Genomic DNA, 17059 nt, shown 5'->3' on the forward strand with positions numbered 1-17059 from the left:
TAAACACTTGAAATACACAAGTCACTTAATCCCTTTCCCTTAAATGGAAATGCAAAACTAAGGATTACCAGGCATACAAGGAGAACTGCAGCATGAAAAAGAAAGGCAAAAAATGAAAAAACCAAAAACCAAACCAAAACAAAAACCTAAGACCATACAAACACACACACACACACACACACACACACACACACACACACACATCAACAACAACAAAAAGACAAAACTAACCCAGAAAGGGGGAAAAAAAGACAATTAGGGAATAGAAGACGACACTAAAAACACTGTAATTAATATGCAAGGAGAATTTTGGAGAAAATATGATATCCTTAAAATTGGGACAAAATGCTAAGAAAAAGAAACAATTAGAGAATGAAAGAGAATGCAGATTAAAAAAAATAGTACTAGTTGAGAAAAAATTCAATTATAGAAGACATAAAAAATAAACCCAAAACTCTTTCTACTCTCTTAGAAGATAGGGGGGGAAAAAGACAAAGTTGGGCAAAGTGGACAAAGTTGTCCAACATTGTATCCCTTGTGCCTAGAATGGCACTGGGGACACCTGCTGATCAATGGTGAGTGAAAAGAAGGTGATTCTGGGAAATAATACATGAGTGCAGAGGAGAAGGGTCAGAGGCTGTCTCTTCCCGACTTTGAATGGTTACAAGATAAAGGTACTATTTTGATGGAAAAAAAATTATAATATCAAAAGGACACAGGAAAATAAAGCATGCCATGAATGGGAATGCTTCTTGAGGAAGTGACAGGTAAGGTGGGCCCTGGAAGAGGAATCATCCAGGTGAGGAAAGAGAGTTCCAGACTGAGGGAACACATGTGCAGACTTTGGGTGGACAGAAGATCCAGGTGGCCAGAGCAGAGTGCGATGTGGAGGCAGGCTCTGTGTAAGCCTGTGCAAGTAGGCAAGGGGCAAGTCTAACAGGGTTTGGCAGGCCGCATAAGGATGCTGATGAATTGTTTAAGAAACATGACGTGAGGCCTCTGACTTCATTTGTTTCCTTGTCACCAATGAGTTCTCTGGGTTCTCCTGGCTCTGTGCTTACACTTGGGGCCACGGCCTGCATACAACTCCGTTCTTGGCCTTTCGGGAATGGAAGGGGCTTCTGGATTTGATTTTCAGTATCTAGTAACTCTGAACTCCCAAAGAAGAAAATACTACATATCAGGTAACTGAGTAGAATATGGTCCACTTAACATACTCTGTGTCTTCGTTGCGTAAGTCGAAGGGGATGTGCAGAGAATGTTGGGGGAAAGAGCTGGATTTTATCATCGAAGTTTTGGTGGTTGTCAGGAAGTTGTGATACTGTTTTAGCAGGGAGGCAGAGAGACATTATCAGGGCAATTTAGGCATTGATCACTGGCAAAGCACGTTCTATTCAAGAAGCCAGAGGAGTGTTTACAGGGCTCTCAGGAGCATGGGGCCGGGCCAGATGCCAATGATAATTGTTAAGATATGGGCTCTACCCTGAAGAAGTGCCTATTCTTAGAAGACAGAAATAGATGTGGATGAACACAGATCCAGATTCTCTCGGAGCACAAATGCTGCACGGGGATTAGGCTCGGTGCTCTGGGAAGCTGAATGAACTCTTCCAATCCACTGGGGTCCTTGTTAGTGCATCGAAGCAGTAATTTACTCAATGACAAGAGTTCACATCGCTTCCTAAGGCACTTAACTTACTCCCAGGATGTTGGTTGCACACCAGGGGAATCTGGCTCACTAATCTTTAACACTTGTCATAATTATTTTTCCTTCAATAATACTATTTTCCCCCTGAGAAACTCAAAATTATTACATAAGAAATGTAGAAATATAAGTGTGTGATATTTTTTAATAAAATGTAGTCAGTGGCCCTGGGGAATTTTTGTAGCAAAAACCTCTCAAATCAATTATATTTTCTCATTTCTAGTTCCAATAATTGAATATTTTATTTCTATATTTATTTAGGTTCTTTCAAAATGAAAAGGTGGAGTTGTGTTGACACACTGGGAAAGGAGGGTATTATTAATTAAAGTTGTTTAAAGTATAAGATGAAAACAGTGCTGATGCATATAAATTTGCCTCAATGAGCTGCCAGCTGCTTTGCGAGGTTATAGGAATACTGTCAGCAATCCTGGGCGGTGGCACAGTGGTGCATTATTCCATCATCTCTAGGAGGTAAGTTTGCAATCACAACTAACCAGAGAAAGAGTGAATGATGCAGCCAGGTGTTGAGTGCCCATGACCCAGCTATTTAGAAAATCCAGGATGGCTGACCTGCATCTCTCACATTTCAATCAGAATGTTCAGTTCTGATCCCTCTGTCACCTCAGCTGGGAGCTCATTGACATTTACTTCTATTGTCTCATCTGATTCTCACATCATTACTATGATGTAGGTGGGAAGGTGGTGGTGGTGGTGGTTATTCCCCTTTTAAAGGTAAAGAACACCAGGCTCAAAAAGGTTGAGAATGCTTGCCCAAGGTCACATGGCTGCTGGGTAGTAGGGCCAGAACCAGACTGGAGGTCTTCTGATTACTTGCAGGCACTTCTTGCTGACTCCCAGACCTCACGTGACCTCAGGCCCTACTTTGCCTGACCTCTGACCTTCCGCCATTGCACCCCAGCCCTGCCACACAAGTGCTCTGAATGTCTGAATAAACATGGCCTGGGAAGACCAGCCCCAGAAAGTTCCTGCTCCCAACTAGATGCGGATGAGTTACCCAGAGGCAAGGGAACTCTTGGGAAGGCATACATCTCACGCAGGAGTCGGCATTAGTCAGAAAACAATCGTGAAGCAGGTAGATTTTGACCCTCTCTTGCTAGTTCCCTTAGTATGAATAATACCACCCCTAATTTCTCTCTCTCTTTCTCTCTTTCTCTCTTTCTCTCTGTCTCTCTCCAACCTCTCCCTCCCTGCCTTGCCCATTCTCATTGGAAAAACTCTCAAGGGGCTTCTGATGTTTTTTGTGGTTGGTTAAGGATGACAAGAGTGATCCACTCAAGGAAGGTTAATTTCAGAGTTCAAGCAATGAGTTTTCCAGAGCCTGCTTCTTCCAACCCATGCCACTGGAGATTAATAAATGTTGGTTATTGTTATTTGGCTCAGAGGATGCTCGATCTGTTTGCCTAAGTCAATCTCATATTCTTGTATTTATTCACTGTGACACCAGAAAGCAAAATGAGAAACAAGAGACAAAATGACAAAGAGGCTGATTTCGTGTTGAAATGAAGGACTTTTAAGTTATTGGAACTCTTTGGAAAAGAAAAGGCCATATCAAGGGGCCATGAGGTTTTTGTTGCCAGAGGTAGTTAAACTGAATTGATGACCATTTATCAAAATGTGTTGGGAAAAGAGAGTATGGTTAGAATAGATGACCTCTAAGGTTCAACCCTGAGATACTTAATTTGTTTATCCTTCCCATAGACACTTTTCTGGAGTACAGACAGAGGGAATTGGGTCAGAGGTCAGGGTCAACGGTCAGGCACCTTCAGTCCATCTGTTGCCTTTGCTAACCTAAGTTGCTCATCTACGAAGTCCAGCGAGGAATGTGGCACCCAGAGAGCAGCTGGGCAGAAGACAGGCTCATAGCTAATGGGTCAGAGTGTCCCTGATTTCAGCTACAGTCCCACCATTGACAAACTTCACAGCAGCAACCACTTAACTAAACCAAAGGATCTATTTTGATGAGATTCTGAAACAAGAATCCCTAATGATTTTCTCCCCAGAATCATAGGAAAATGCAGCAGAGATATCATCATATCATTTGAATGTGTACCCACTTGCCAATTACTCTATATTGATGCTTCCTGATGTAAATAATCAGCTGAACATAAAATCTAAATCATATACAGTTATTTGACACTTTATTCAAGACAAAAAAAAAGATTGGCTACTTAGGCAAAAACATCAGCCTAGTAGTTTTCCTGGCAAATGTGCTATAACTAAGTATATATATAAAACAACCCACATTATGAGCAAGTAATGGTCAGGCCATTCCAATGGGCAATTTACTCTCCAGGAAACCACCAGGGCCTGTGCTACATGCATGCTCTTTTCCAAGTTGCTCAGAGCCATTTAGAAAATTACTATTGTTATTCACAAAATGTTCCACCAATCTCAGGAATTAACCCTCTTCCCAACATGTCTAATTTACTTGTTCTTCAAGCAATAGGTACGTTAAAGTTGATACGGGTCCACTGTCTAAATAAGAAAAAAAATAGCTGCTTTTTACTGAGTGCTCTATATGTTCCGGCTATTCTGAATGCATTGCATACAACCTCATTAAATCCTCGCAACAACCCAGATGTATTATTATCCCTATTTGAACTGAAGAGTAAACTGAGACTCAGAGAGGAAAGTAATTTGCCCACAGTTACAGATCTCCTAGTGCCCAGTGCATAGGAAGTGTTGGATGACGGATCGTTAATGTTCATTTATACTGGGAGGCACAGCTGGGATTGGAGCTGAGCTCTAACACATGGCCTCTATGTGGTTCTGCCCCATACAAGTTACACTGCCCATGAGAAAGAGGTGTGTCATGGCCAAGTGTCACTGGCAGGAATCCTTGTTCTAAGGGAGGCATATTGCATATGTCACACTTTCAGTAGGCTCTCTATTAGTTAAGGGCACGCGGCATGTAAAACATAATGATTAACACAGAAGTCTCCAAACTTGGGTACGGTATGCGAAGAACTTTCTAGAAGTTTCTAGAAACTGAATGATAGTCAGGGTTAATGAACTCTACGACTAGCTTTTGTTTGTGGATGTCATCCTTTCTAAAACTGATTTGCCCAAGACTGCTCTGTGGGCACGGCTCCATGTCATCTCTCCATTCCTGCCTCCCCTGCACCACAGATTTCTACCACATAGGACACTCCTCTCACCCAGGCCTGTCCTGTGTACATGCATAAGTGACATCCACTCCAAGGGGTAGGCACAGGGCTTAGTGAGATGCTGTTACCTTTGTGAGAACTAGAGAAAAAACATTCCTTCCTCTGGTCGAATGGAGGGTGGGCTGAATCTTAGTTCCTATTCACACACTCGGCAGTGTGCCCCTATGTGGGTCATTGCCTGCAACAATCTTACTACAGCCCTTAGAATGTTCATTGTCCTGAAATAAAGGCTTTTTGTTTTTTAAGAGACAGTTTCAAATACTGATTTCCAGGAAGTCTTGAAGTACGAAGTTTTTGGGGGTTCTTTCAGAAGGTTTGTAAGCAAAATCATTTCATGCAGTTTGGGAAGACAAGATCACTGGGCTGTCTCACAGGACAACCCAGCTGAGGCATTGTCAATCCTCAAAGATCTCAGTTGAGTCAACAGAAGGGCATTTACCAGTCAGGAAGGTTAACTGCTCACTCTTTATTTCTAAACAAAGATTGTTGAGCATCTCCTAAAGCACAAAAATATAATTGCAGTCCAGACAACAATGAAGATTGAATAACAGAGTCATAAAATTAATAGCCAGAAATTCCATGGCAACATTTTCTGCCCAGAGCTTCTCTGACCTCAGACTGTAAATATGCCATTTGAGAAACAAAAAGATGGACTCAACATTCCAGTTCCCCAACATTCCCAATATCTTTAGGAGAAGGACAGCCCACTACTCCTGTGAACCTCAGACTCCACAGACACACTTGATTATTAATTATTATTATTATTATTATTATTATTATTATTATTTTACCAAACAGTGTAAGTGTTGGTTCAGTGCATGACACGGTGCTTTCTCGGCCGTTAACTACTCAAATGAGTATGGTTTTCAGGTCAGTATTACTGATATGATATAAATGCAGTTTTCTTGGGAGAGGCTGCCTTTTAAAACAGATTTCTCAAGAATTACAGGGTTTCTACCTCACCTTCTCTTCATTATATTTATGAGGCAAGGGGGGAAGAAAGCCGGGTGCTGCCTCTGACGTGATCTGCCAGGTGCACCCCAGGGAACGAAGGACTGAAATAATTAATAAACACTTAGAAGTTCCATCTCCGCGTCACACATGGCATTAGGAGATCATAGTAATACGAAAGCCAGTGGTTATTAAGCACCTACTATACGCCAAGTGCTATTCTAAGAAAGGTACAGATATTTGCTCACTGAAGCCACATGGCATCCATTTTGATGGAACTGAGTAGCTTGCCCGCCACCACACAGCTGGTGGAATTTTTCTTCCCAAATGCTTATTAGTCATTTATATATATTTTTTCTTTTCTGAGTTTATTTGACAGAGCTTTGTATCTATTAATGATAGCATGCACACATTACATATCGAAGTATTTTTCCAAGTTTGCTGTTCATTTTCTGTGTGTGTGGTGTTTTTGACAGAGTCAAATCTATCCTTATTTTTATTTACAGTTCATTTATTTAGTATCAGACTTACAAAAACCTTTCTCACACCTAGATTATTAAATCTTTACCTAAATTTTCTCTAGTAATTGTCAAGCTTTATTATACTACATTAAAATCTTCCTAGAACTCATTCTAATTTAGTATGCATCTAATTTTACTCTACTCCCAATCACCCCCAACAATTAGACAGTGTCCTAGTGTTGATTACTGGAAAGTTACTTTTCTAATTATATATTTAGTCAACAAATCCTTACCCAGAACCTATGATAAGCAGGCATTTTTCTAGGTCCTGGGGATACACTGTATTATAACAGGGAGATGCAAAAGGGGCAACTAAACATGAAGTATTTTAGGTGGTGCTAAATGCTGTGGACAAGGAGGGGGCTGGAATGGCTATTTTACACAGAGTGGTCAAGGAAGTTCTCTCTGAAATGGTGATATTAGGGTAGAGACCTGAAGGAAGTGAGAGGTGACCTAGGTATCCTGGGAAGGGCATTTCAAGCAGAGGGAACAGTAGGTCCTGGGCCGTGAGGTCAGATTATACTTGGTGTGTTCCAAGAATGACAAAGAGACCACTCTAGCTGAAGTAGTACCACAAATCAGGGGAGATGGTACTAGAAGAAGTCAGAGGGGTGGCCAGAGTCAGATCATGTAGGACCTGATTGGTTATGGTAAGCACTTTGGATTTTGGCACTGAATGAGCATAGCTGATTACATTTCCCAAAGATGGCCACAGCCACATCCTGTGGGCTTGTCTGCAATATGGCATTGCTGTACCTTCAACCTCTTTGTCTCTGGGCAGGCCTGGTAACTGGTTTGGCTGATAAAATATGGCAAAAGAGATGCTGTAACAGTTTGGGCAGTAACCTCTAACTGGTGCGGTAGCTTCTTCTTCCTGCCTCTTAGAAGACAATCACAATGGAAAAAAACACAACCACCATTCTGTGAGAAGCTCAAGCCACATGGGGAGCCCTGGAAGATGAGATGGCACATGAAGAGACAGAGAGGCCAAGGAGCCACAAGGCACCGGGCACGTGGGTGAAGAAGCGGCAGGGGATTCTCCAGCCTGGCCAACACCTACATGCTCCAATTCCTGATCCATGGTATCTTGAGCAAAATTGAAATGCTGTCTTAAATTACCATGTTTTGGGATAGTTGGTCATGCAGCAATAGAGAACTAGAACAGTGAGGAAGGAGGCTCTTAGAGGGGCTTGAGCCGTTACATGATTTGACTTGTTCTATAAGAATTCCTCTGGATCTGTACTTAGAACAGAGGGAAGAAGGGAGAGTGTGGAAAGGAAACCAGTAGGCAGAACAGGTAAGAGACCAGAGCGGTAGAGGCGAAAGAGGTGAGAAGTGATTCAGTTCTGGATATATTTCAAAGGACACATGGACGGGATTTGCTGATGGATTAGATGTGTGTTGTGAAAGAAAGGCATGAAGGATGGCTTTGAGGTGCTGGCCTGAGAGAAGGAAGAACAGAGGAGGCTTTTAGTGACATGAAAGGAAACTGCAGGAGGAGAAGGGTTGGAGGCAGGGAAATCAGGAATTCTATTTTGGACATGTTAAGATTATGAGGCTGAATATACATTCAAGTAGAGATGCTGAGTGTTGTTGGGCAGTCAGGTGTCTAGTCAGAAGACAGGTCAGGGCTGGGAGAAGGAAGTCTGGGCATTGTTGGTGTTTCCACGGTCATGTCAGACCCAATGGCCGGGGAGTGAATGCAGACAGAGCAGAGAAGTTGGAGGACTGAGACCTGGGCATGCCACCATCTAGAGATGTGGAAGAGTTGGAGAAGGAACCCAAAAAGGAGGCGGCGAAGGAGTGAGGAAGTTGGCCAGTGAGATAGGAAAAGAAGTAAGAGAATGATGTTCTGGAGGCGGAGGGGGAGGTTCCTTTGTTAAGGAAGGAGAGAATAACCGTGTCAGATCGGCCACAGAATCCAGTCAAATGAGGACTGACCATTCTCGATATTACCGTCCTCATTCTTGATATTACTGATTCAATATATTTATCATATACCAAATTTGCATATGTGTGAGTGTATGTGTGTGCGAACTTTCTCTTCTCTCCCATTGATCTGTGCATCCTTCTGGAACCACATGACCACTGAAACTTTCATATTCCACAAGGCAAGCATCATGCCTGCCCCTCCTTTCTTCTTTTTTTCCCTCCAAGAATATCCTGGTTATTCCAATCTAAAATTCATCAGAATTTTAGACTGGAATTTTATCAAGTCCTTTTGTTCCCCAAATGCACTGGAAATTTTATTTTACATATTTTTGGCATACAAATTAGTTTGGTGAGAGTTATACTGAGTCTGCTTATCTAGTCTCCACACATTATGTGCTTTCATTTATATGTTTCACAAACCTAAGTAGATTTTTTTTTCATATAGTCTCATGTGTTTCCTCTTAAGTTCTTTTCTAGGTATTTAAATTGCAGTGGCTTTTGTGAATTATAGCCCCTTTTTCTCATTATATTTTCTTACTGGCTATTTTTGCTCTAAGAAATCTATTTATTTTTGTATGAAGAATTCTCTTATTATTTCTAATGATTTTACAGGTGATGCAAACAGATTTCACACCTTTGTTACTTTCATAGGCATGAAATTTCACAGCTATGGAATCAAACAGCCAATGTATAAGGCTGTCCTAATTTCTGCTGATAAAATTATTCCTCGTTTGGAGAATGGGATTTAATATGCCAGTATTTCAAAGTGTTTCAAAAGAACTCCATGATTTCCAGGTGCTCTGAGAATGACTGTAGCCACACATCTCAAATTGTCCCAGATATTTCCAATTTCAAATATTTTCCCTTTGTTAACCCATGAGTCAGACCATATGTCCTTTGATCTTTGCTTCAAAAAATATTGTCACGGTATTTAGAAACAGGGACAGCCTAGGCAAAGTTATAACATATGGGATGTTTTTCCTCTGAGCCCCTAACTTTCCTCTCAGCATTCTTCCTGGTTATGTGTACCCTCTAGCACACACGTGTGTTCATGTGCACACACTCAGACACACACACAGTGGCGTCCTGGAGGAAAAGGGGTTTTATTCTAATAATGCCACGTGTGTTGCTGCTGTGCAGCCTGCAGGATCACCTTAAGGCTGGCTGGTGTAGAAGGTTTCAGAGTTGGGAAGCCGCGGTTTGAACCTCACCTCTAACTGTATGCACTTGGGCAAGTCACTTAACCTTAGAGAGCCTCTATTCTCTCTCTATGAGTATCTACTTCGCAGGGCTGTTGCAAGGACTCAGAAAAACACTATAAAATGCTCACCATAGGTAAGAGCTGAGGAAACAGTACCTCGTACTTTGATTTGGAAGGAAGTTCCATATTATTGCTCAGGTTCTTAAGAAAATTCCTTGGTCTCATGCTGTAGAAGCGAAGCAAATCTATCTATGCAAAGTGACCAAAATGCGAATGCAGGAAGCAGCGGTGTCTCAGTCTCCTAATTCCCTCTTTGTACGCCTATCTATCGAAACAAACCACCAGTGGCTGATGTCTCCCACTTATAACTAACCAGCCTCCACTGAGAGGCCGCCGCGTAGTAACCATGGGGCAGACATTTGTCATTTTTTTGCTGTCACCTTCCAACTATCCACCCCTTCCTATTACCACTCCACTCTTCCTTTTGAGGATGTCTTCATGTGCAGAGCTTTGGGTAGTAGGGCCTGAAGTCAAATGGATGGACTCGACCTTTCCCTGGGGACAGACACGTGACCTAGATGCACTCTGCCTTCTTTCTGGGACTCTGTATTTTACATAAAGAATGCCCCAAAGTGGGGACAACTGAGGTCCTATCTGTCACAGTGGTGGCCACATTACATGGTGCAGACTGGGTTCACATTTCCATTACTGTGGTTCTTAATGGTGTTCTTACTGGTTCTGGCTGCTTGGCCTTCAGGCCCCCTCACTTGCTGCTCTCTTTTATACCTGGTTAGCAACCCCCCCCCCCAAATGTTCCAAAAAATTGCCTTTTTGTTTAGCACAGCTCAATTTGGTTTCTCTCTCTTGCAACAGTGCACTGACTGATACAGCCAGATTCCAAGACGAAAATATGAAAAGCAGCTCATCCCACTTAGCGAGAATTCTCTTACCACAGGCAACAGCTGGTGCTTGGGGGAAAGGTGGAGTCTTAAAACACGTGACTAAATGGGACCTCATGACCGAGTTGAAGTTCTACATTATCACCTTAGAGAGGATTTTGGAGTAGAATGCCATTCAGTTTGCAAATTTATCACCAAAGGAGGCAAGAGGATGGAAGGGTGGAAGAGAGACAGTGAGTATCAGCACATCCGACAATCAGCTCAAACCCAAACCCTTTGGACGCTTTCAGGAGAACCTGAAACAATTTCTTTGTTCAGAATGGGTAAAAGTAAATGCAGGATTAGCCTTTTCTCTCTTCATTTTCCATTGTTTCATCACTGCTCCTTGGGCCTGAGAACTCTGCCACAAAGCATTTTACTAGTTGTCTGATTGTCATCCTACTTAACATGTTCCGTGGTCTGCTGGCTGATGGTAGTTTAAGCAGGATCTAATTGGTAACATATTGTCGATTGAATTAAGTGCCATATGATAGAGATTTAAACCATGGTAATTTTTCTGTAAAGAAAAATCTGTCAACAGACTACAGCAGAGGACCATTAATAAATCAAGTTGTCATGTTTATTAGTTATTGCAGGAGTCTTGTTGTCTTGTATTCATGATAGCCCCCCCCCCATCTTTAGCACCAATAACAGGTATAAAGAGGAATCTCTGGCAAGGTGTTTTTCAATGGGTTCATATTTGTACACAAACACCTGTTTGTATTTTAATCATGAGAAAAATGGTGCTACTTCACTTTAAAAGGAATGGTTTGGGGCTGTTTTTTGGATGAGGGATAATGTTTTTATTTTTTGCAGTTATGTTTTAAAACATTGGGAAACAACACATTGATAATCGAAGAAAAGCCAATGAAAACAAAAATGAGAACACCATTTGCTGATCAGATTTGCAAAAAATAGAAGAACTAGTAGAATGTACTACAGGATTTGGAGGCAAACAGTCGCTGCAGTTTGATTTGTAATATTATAAAAATTGGCAATAAATTAATTTTCCATATATGGGAATGATTCAACAGATTATGGAACATCAGTACCAGGGAGCAAAACAGCTATCTGAAAGAATGAGCTAAATCCTACCTAATGACGCATCATTAAGAACCAATATCATTTATACTTTCCCTTTCCCTTTTCTTTTAACTGCCTGTACTGAAAGTCGGTTTCCACACTTTTCTCCTACATGAATAAGAAATAATAGAATCGTATTTTGCAAATGTACCCTCCCTGGACTCTCCTAAAACCCTGGGCACTGAGTAGGACATGTTATTATACCCACTTTACAGATAAAGAAACTGAAGTGCGGGAGAGGCTGATTTATACAAGGAGTCCCATAGCTGTCAACCTCAGGAGGCAGGATGCAAGGATGAAAGTTCTTCCTCTGAGCTGATGTGTAGAATAAAGGGTCTAGAAATCAGAGACCAGCATCCAGCTCCTCCCTAGACTGTTAAACCTCAGCATGACTTTGAACTTGTTTCTGATTTCTCTGGGACCTGGTTTTCTCATCAGTCACATTTCAATACCACTTAGTACTGTAGAGGCAACCCTAGGAGCACGGAGTCGGAGATGGTCAACCCCCACCACCCCCTGCTCTGCCCGCTCCCACCTGGCTCTGCACCCTTGGGCCAGCTATTGGCTATCTTCTAAAATAGGCACAATCACAAGGGATCTGATGCAACAACATGAAAAGGCATGTAACGTGTACACACACGTGACAGACACTGACCCCATGCCATGTACTGTCATTTGGATGCCAGTTACAGGTTTCTACTGCCCAGGTTGCTGTGCACATGGACGCACAAGAGGTGTATGAACTCATATCATCAAATCTGCCGAGCTCCGGAGCTTGCTCCAATCACCAGTGGGACTCATGGGAAGGTCTGGCCCTGGCTCCTTTCCCAACCCCTCCCCCAATACACCTTTGCAGGGCTTGCACTTGGGTATCCTTGCTCTGACCTCCTCTGTATCTCCTTATACACTCATTTACCTACCCCACATCCCACCTTCAATCTTTCCCACTCTCCCACGATTTTCCTTCAAGTCTGGCAACTTTAATTGTGGAAAAGGCGGTGATACTAATACTAATGCTAATACGAATATGAATACGAATACGAATACGAATACGAATACTAATGATGGTCATTAACACTTATTGAGCCCTTTCAATGTGCCAGGCACTCTCCTAAGCACTTTATATGTATCAGCTCTGCTAAACCTTACTTAAGACGTAGAGATTATTGTTGTACCCATTTTACAGATGCCAGGACCCTGATGCAGAAAGGTATGATGAATGACTTGCCCAAAGTCACAGCAAGTGTTAGAGTTAAGATTTGAACCCAGAAATCCAGTGAATGAACAATGTATATTTTTCCACTTTCTAAATGCAAAATAAATAAAAAATATGCATGACACAACTAAACACTAAATACAGGTGTTGCCCAGAGAAAAAGAACCACAGTAAGCAGAAACAAAACCAAAACCTTAGCATATGGAGTGTTTGTTACTTTCACTGTAATAATCTCACATCAGCAGTGAGATGAGAAACCCTGACAGACCTAAGTAAAGAAAAGAACTCTTCCTCACTTTGCACTAAGGGGCAATGCTTCTGAGAAAAGCAGACATCATAGTTTTAAAAAAAAATACTTAGTTGTACACTCAAGACCCAAGGAACGAGCTTACTGTCACTTCTCTGCTGTTGTGGGTATCGGTTAGCAGTTGGTTTACCCTATTCTAGTTGTAATATCAGGTCGCAGAATGCCTGAACAGGCTCTACCTCATAGAATTGTCAACCCTTTGAATAAAAGGGATTACACACTGCTATCTAAACATGATTTCACTTTTACATTTGTAAGAGTCTGAGTAGCAAGCAATTCACATATTAGGAAAAAAAATCTTTTGTCACACCATTAGTTCTCTGGTTTCAAAAATATTGTCACTATGCTACTTTGCAGTAGATGTGTATCTATGTGTACACACGTATGTGTGTACATATACATAGAATGTGCCATATACAGATGCACGATGTCTGCACACCCAAGCATACATGCATGCATAGTACATAATGTGCTATCCAAAGAATATGAGATAGGGCTGTCAGACCCTATTGTTGAGAAGTTCATTTGTTCTGAGTTATTTATGCAGAAGCATTGGTGGCCTTAGGGCAAAACACACATATTCTCTCCTTCCTGTGACTAGGCCTCTGGGAGATCATTCTCTATGACCATTCACTGGGGTCTAGTCTGGCCGTGTCATAGGCTCTTTTTTGGAGGTGTAGCTAACAGCCTAAGTCAGGTTCAGACACACTGTCCGTAAGGCCCGTAGGCCCAGCTATCATCACAAAGAGTATCAGCACATCCATACCAAGGCTGTATATCCTTCACTTGCTGCACCCACATGAATTCTGTGACCTTTTCTGATCATGTTCCAAGTCTGCCTCCTCAGTCTATCCAGCCATTCACCCAAGGCTGAATTATCTCTATGGGATGCAATGGGGATGCTCCCTGCTGCCCAGTCCTGAGGGGTGCTACTCTGATGCACCCCCCAAAAAGGGTACAAAGCAAGGGTTACTTCTTCTCCACCCACAGCAGCCCAGAGGACCCAGACGCTCTCCAGCTTGATCTTACCTCTCAATTCACAGGCTCCTTTTCTTTCCCTCTCAAATAAGTCGTTCAGCTTCTTTCCTCTGAGGCTGTGTGTGGAGCTCCCATCTCACTGGCAAGCTTTCTGAATGGCACTTTCTGTATAAACAGGAAGAGTGTGTGTGGTCATGACTAAAGTGTGCAGGTGCTGATAGAGGATGTGAAAGTGTGGAGGCGAGTGACTAAACCAGCCAATGGCATTTCCCCACCAGATACCCAACTGCCCTCTTGTTACCCACCGCAGGGCAAGGTCTACCAGAAGGCTGAAAGCAAGAGCCTGGGCTCCACTCTGGGGGGACCACCTGACATAAACCAGAAGAATGTGGCTGGTCATGGAGGCCAAGGGTGTAGTTCTCTACTGCTCTGCCTCTCCCCACCTCTGTACAGACTCCTTAAAAGAATCCCAGGAACATTTCTGGAATCCCTTAAATACATTCTTATCATCAAGTACACTGATTTAAATGGCTTGTTTGACTTGTCTGAAACTCTGCTGGCTTCCCAAACTGCTCATACATAGGAGACCAGAACCAAAAGCCTTATCCTGCCTGTGGTCTGTAATAAGTCTTCTAGAACTTTCTAGAATAGAGATGCAGGGGGAGAGAAGGTGCACTAGATCAGGAATCAGATGACCCAAGGCTGCTCTATTTGCAGGGTTTCTACCAACTCATCTCCATCTACTAGTCAACCCACAACAGTAGAGCTTCTTACCCAATACCCTTCCAGTCTATTCCATTCATCTCTGGAATACTTTCCATCACCAAGGAGCTTACTGATGGACACCTTCTCAGTTCCTGTCTTATCTGTCCCCCTGCAGTGTTTGACACCAGGGACCATGTCTTTCCTTCTGGAACTTCCCTCTTGGCTTCCATGACTTCATATTCTCTTGGTTTGAGTCAGGCGATCTCTCTCATTGTCAGGCTTCCATTCCTCTGCCAACATCTTAATTTTTGTCCCTCCCTAGGGCTCCATGCTTAGGCTAGTGCTTCATGTTCTCCGTGGACTCTTCCCAAGCCCACATCCATATATTCACAAGTCTCTGCTGCTCTCCCAGGATGTCCCCCGGGTACTCTGGCTCAACTAGACAAAATGAAACCCTGGTCTCTAACTTTCCTGCCTTTCCATGAAACCTGTGAAATCCTTCCTGCCTTGTTCTCAAGTTGCTCCAGTTTTCCACTCCTGAGTTTGCCTACTTCTGGCCTTTACTTTGTTCTTGGCTAATACAGCTTCTTCAGGTTTGACTCTCAATTATCCTTGTCCAAACAGAGCCATTCATCTGTATCCTCAGGCTGGATTCACTTCTGAACATACCTAGAAACTGCTCCACCCAAGCCTATGCCAACTACTGGGAAATTATCCAAGTATTGACCACATCAGGTCCCTGGCAAGGAGAAAACCTTTCTTTCTCTTATATTCAAATATTCAAACCAGAAATGGGGAGTCTTCCTGCCTTCTTTCCTTTCTCACATACTCTTCAACCTTTAATCACCAAGCCTGGTCAATTCTACATCTTAAACCACACCTCAAATTCTTCCTCTCTTCTCCTTTCTGATAGCCAGGCCCTGACTCCAGGCTTCATTATCAATGCCCCAGGACCCAAAGGGGCATGTATACTCAAGGTGTGCAAGAACATTCAGAGTTGGGGGAGAAAAGTCTTAAATATCTACTCATGCTTACTTGTTTTATTTGTATTGAGGTTAGATTCACATAACATAAAAGTAATCATTAACCATTTTATTTATTTATTTATTTTTAAAGATTTTATTTATTTTTAAAGATTTTATTTATTTATTTGACAGAGAGAGACAGCCAGCGAGAGAGGGAACACAGGCAGGGGGAGTGGGAGAGGAAGAAGCAGGCTCCCAGAGAAGGAGCCTGATGTGGGGCTCGATCCCAGAATGCTGGGATCACGCCCTGAGCCGAAGGCAGACGCTTAACGACTGCACCACCCAGGCGCCCCAACCATTAACCATTTTAAAATGCACGATCCAGTGACATTGAATATATTCACAATATTGTGCAACCATCAGCTCCATCTAGTCCCAAGACTCACATTTATTTTTATGTCATATTTTTAGTGTCTACTTTTTGTGTACATTTTAATGCAGGTAATGTTTGAATACAGTTGTATTGTGACCATTTGTGAATAATCATACATCCACTGGGAATCTGTTGTGAAGACTTCTTTACTGAGGAGGATGCATGGTCAGAAACATGGACACACGTAGTCTCTAAACTCATCTCCCAAGTGACAGGCTCTAGAGTGCTTTCCAAACTGCCTCCAAATTTTCTTTGCAGAAATGACTGCAAAATGGTAACATTACAACCCCCTCACACCAACCCCAGTTCTTAAACTCTCCAAAGGCTCCCCATCACCTATATGAAAATCCCAAAGTTCTGCCACTGGGGGAACAAGGTGTTTGATGCAGTAGCCTCTGCCCTCTCTCCATTATCATCTCTTGTCATGCTCACTACCTCCCTCCCTCCTCACCACCCAAGAAGACCACAACACTGGCGATTTCCTGAACATCCAGGCTACTTTAGGCCACTCTTTTCCCATGCTATTCCTCTTTGGGGGATACGTTTACTTCCACTGGCTATCTGGCAAATCCCCACAGACACTAAAAATCCTTCCTCATTACTCCTCTCTGAGGTGTAATTCATGACACGTGCCAGCCACCCCTGCGGCCATTCGTCTCCATGTTGGAGGATACCATGGGCTATTTGGTGGTTCAGAGGGTGAGCTCTGATGTCAGAAAGACTTGGGTTTGAATCCTGCCTCTACCATTTACTAGCTGTGGAAACCTGGGTACGTTACTTAAGTTCAACCTCCTCTTCTCTACAATATCCATGTCAAAGTGATTGCATAAATTAAACAACATCATGCATGCACGGGAGAAGTATTCAGTAAGTAGAGGGGAATTATCTTAACTATCTTGTTTGTTTCCCTTACTATACCGAAAACTCCTTGAAAATTTT

At 42.5% G+C, this 17059-nt stretch overlaps 1 protein-coding gene across 5 annotated transcripts in view; it reads right to left on the reverse strand.

Moving 5' to 3' along the window:
* Window positions 1–14205, reverse strand: part of AFF3 (AF4/FMR2 family member 3) — a 551602-nt gene extending 537397 nt beyond the window's left edge. For all 5 annotated transcript variants that reach the window (XM_040623579.1, XM_040623576.1, XM_040623578.1 and 2 more), the window contains exon 1: window positions 14069–14205. The gene's annotated coding sequence lies outside the window, so the exon portion shown is untranslated. The remainder of the gene's footprint in view (window positions 1–14068) is intronic.
* Between the last annotated feature and the right edge of the window lie 2854 nt (window positions 14206–17059).

This window comes from Ursus maritimus, unplaced genomic scaffold (genome assembly GCF_017311325.1).
Source record: "Ursus maritimus isolate PB19 unplaced genomic scaffold, ASM1731132v1 scaffold_6, whole genome shotgun sequence".
Taxonomy (NCBI): Eukaryota; Metazoa; Chordata; class Mammalia; order Carnivora; family Ursidae; genus Ursus; species Ursus maritimus.